A 4,146-nucleotide genomic window follows, 5' to 3' on the forward strand; every position below is an offset into this window, starting at 1 on the left:
TAAGACAATAATATCTTAAACAGGATCTATTCTAGGTGAGGTATTTGTATTAACCCAATGAGTTCTAAGTCTCGTAGGTCAATACTACACAACCATCGACTCCACGGTTCCCAGAGTCATGGATCACATCTGACAATATTATCGTCAGAACGACTGCTCGTAAGACAATAATATCCTCAAAGATGATCTATTCTGAGTGAGGTTTTTGCATTAACCCAACGAGTCCTAAGTCTCATAGGTCAACACTACACAACCATCGGTCCTAAAAGCCATAAGTTCAGGGTTCTACAAAAGGTCCTCAGAATCATAGATCGAGGTTGAAAGTATCACCGCCAAAACGACTAATCGTAAGACAGTAATACTTTCAAGGGATCTCATCTGAGTGGGGTTCTCGCATCAACCTAATGAGTCTGATGTCTCGCAGGTCAATACTACACAACCACCATCCCAACTTAAGTTTTTCTCATAGCTCGGTTATAAAGCTTTTCCTCACACAAATGCCAATAGTCCAGAAAGTTCCAATGATACCATATACAATTAACACACCAATTGGAAATATAGATAATAAAGTCATATATAGATAAAACAAATAAGAATTAAATAAAAAAATAAAAGCAAAAACTCAAACACAAAACAAACTAAATTAGGGTTGACTCGCTTAGGAGAACTTTAGTCAATTTCCCCAGCAGAGTCGCCAGCTGTCGCGGTGCGAAAAATACCCGAGCGTACGGAACGCTCAAAATATAAACAAAATAGAGTCACCACCGAACGTTATTTATTCCCAAAGAGAGAAAGGGGAAATATCGATAAAACCCATGAAAATAAAAAAGAAATGGTCATCGCAACCAAATCGGGTTCGGGAGTCGGTTATGCAAGGGGAAGGTATTAGCACCCCTCACATCCATCGTACTCGATGGGACCCATTTAATTAGTTTTGTGTTAGAGTGTTAGCGTGATATCGTTTGCGATCTTCTACTTTTCGGGTGAGGAAAGAGAAAGAAAGAAAGGAAAGACTTAGGGTTTTTAATATTAATGTGCCTGACAAGATTTCGCAATCCTGCTCCTACGTATCTCCATGTGCTATGAAGAACTCAAGGCATACGTAGTTCTACCCAAAGAGAACTACTTGGTGGATTGCTTTTAAAAAGAGTGACGCTTGGATCATATTTGAGCGATTAAACCTTTACTTGCTGCTCGCTCTTTGAGGCTGAAGTCTTTGTTTATTTTGCATCAAAATGGATGTTGCATACTCTTTCTGAAAATGTTTTCGGAGTCGCACAAGGGCGGAAAACAAGTTTGATGAGTTTGAGTTGATTTTAAGCGGAGACAAGCATCCAAGCAGGAAGCTCTATTGCAGTACTCAGATGCTCGAAAAGGAAGTGGCATAAGCCTAATCACTCTCTTTTCATCCAAAAGTTTGTTATGAAAATGTGTGGCAAATTAGGTCAAAGTTCATTAACAGAAGACGATTAATCAGACATAGAGCTCTACATCAGTGTCCAAATAATCGGGAAATAGAAAGTCGATACCCAATCAATCTTTTTCTTCTATAAGAGAAATGACCTAATTCTAGTAATTATTGTATTTTAATATGGAAGACGAATGTTTGAACATTGAGCTCTACAGCAGTATCCTAACATCTGAAATAGAGAAAGTCTAAACTTAATCAGTTTCTTCCATTTTTATTGTGAAAAGCTTTTGAAAATAGGGGGACGACTTGACATTGGATCAAGCGTCTGAAGTTGACTTTATGAAAATAGTTTGGATGTGGCGGGGGTTTAGATTTTTAGTGAACATTTGAGGATAGGCGTGCTCCTAATGCTTGTTTACTCAAGATATTCAAAAGGATATGCTTCCAATTGTCACTTGTTATCCTTCGATTTTATTAAAGTATTTTGGGCATAGAAACATTTTGACTTTGGATCAAGCGTTTCAATTTATTTTATAAAATAATTTGAATTAAGCGAAAGAGCAACTCGATGTTGGATCAAATACTCAAGTCGTGAAAATGGTTTGACTTGTTAAAAATGGTTTTTGAGTTTAAATATGAAAATAAATTTGATTTTTTTTGTTTTGAAAATAAATGTGGATTTTTATTATTTTAATAAGATTTAATTTTTAATGTTTAAATATTTAACTACTAAAAAACAAATGATAAGAAAAAGAGAATCAAAATAGAGTGTGGTTTAATGAGTAAATAAGCTTATATTCTAATGATACGCAGTCCAACAAGGGAAGTCATTCAAATTAATTTCAATTAAATGATAGCAAATAGGAAATAATAAAATAAATAAAGTGAAAGAATAGCAAAAAAAAAACTAAAATTTATCAACTTTATGCATATGATGTGCAGACCCAAAATTCTACCAGAATAAAAATGCATGCATAGGATGGTTAGGCAGGATGTTAAATAAGAATTTGGCAGTCACTTAAAAAACATATTTACATATAAACTTAAGCTGAAACATTTATTTATATATATAATAAACTGAAACATTCTATACACATAAAAATCAAATTGAATTATATATATATATATATATATATATATATATATATATATATATTAGAAAAAATTAGAACAAAGAAATTTATATATACACATGCAAAACTAGCATTAACACTATATTAACAGTATGTATGTATTAGAAAAAATTGGAACAAAAATTTGTATATACACATGCAAAACAAACACTAACAGTATGTATATATTAGAAAAATTTAGAACAAAAAATTTATATATACACATGCAAAACTAACACTAACAATATGAATATATTAGAAAAATTTAGAACAAAAAATTTAATATACACATACAAAACTAACACTAACAGTATGCATATATTAGAAAAAATTAGAACAAAAAATTTAATATACACATACAAAACTAACACTGATAGTATGTATATTTAAAAAAAATTATAAGATATTGTTTATATATATACACGTACCAACATACATATATTTAAAAAACTTAGAACAGAGAGTTTATATATATAAAACAAACAAGCATAACTAGTAACAAAAGTTTGAACATTGAAGTAGAAAATAAAAGCTTACTGAAAAGCAAATGGTTTATGGTGGTGCAACCGCTGCAGTGTATTGTTATTGTTGTGCTCAGTGGTGGATTGAAGGTGCTGGTCGTTTGGTTTCCGGCAAAGACGAAACGAACAGAGGAAGTACATGTTGAGATTTGTTTTGTATGTGTAGGGTGAGGTTCGGTCAGAGGGTGTGGTTTCCGGTGAGCAAAACGAGGGCAAAAGAAAGGGTGGTTTATGGAGGAACTTTGAAGTTCGTTGATTTTATGAAGTTATGGAGGAAGTTCTCAAGTGAATTGATGAATGACGAGATGGAGTAGGTTGTTGTGTGAGGAGAAAGTTAGATGGTGGGTTTTTTTTTTTCTTGAAGTCTTCCATCCATCCTTACGAGTTCAATAGTGTGGTTGTTCATGAAGCATGTGTTATGTGTTGGTTAAAACAAAGGTATTATTGTATGTAATGATGTGAAGTGTATATCATGAAGAAGAATAGGGAGGGGTTTTCTTAAGATGAGTTAAAGGTGATGTTGATGGTGAGTATCAGTTTATGAAGAAATTGTTGGGAGAAGGGATGAGAAAGTGAAGTGTGATGATGAATGATGATGATGGAGCAGAGAATGGGAGAGTATAAAAAGTGAGAAAAAAAGAGAGATAAAGAGAGATAAAAAAAATATCTAAGAAAGAGACCACGTGGGAAGGAAGGAAAAGAGGAGAAAAATATCTAAACACGTGTCATATGTCAACTTTATGATGGTTCAAAATTTATCTATTTTTAAAAAATAAAATAATAACAAGTGTCAAAAGGTGATTGGTTGTCTAATTTTATTTAGAAAATAAAGTAATTCTTTTATCTTCAAAAGTTTAATTAAAAATAAATAAACACGAATTAAAATTGATTTGAAAATACAAATAATTCTAAATAAATCTTCCGATTATTTTTTACAAAAGAATAAAAACAATCGGACAAAAATTGAATAAAATTTGGGTGTGAAAATACTCGGAAAAAAATGAACGGATTAAAACGATCAGCGTGAAATAAACTTCTCTTAAAATACAGGTTTTGATCGATTTTTGAAATAAAAATTGACCGGTTAAATGGCTCAGGCCGA

Source organism: Lathyrus oleraceus, chromosome 5 (assembly GCF_024323335.1).
Source record: "Lathyrus oleraceus cultivar Zhongwan6 chromosome 5, CAAS_Psat_ZW6_1.0, whole genome shotgun sequence".
In the NCBI taxonomy this organism is placed as follows: Eukaryota; Viridiplantae; Streptophyta; class Magnoliopsida; order Fabales; family Fabaceae; genus Lathyrus; species Lathyrus oleraceus.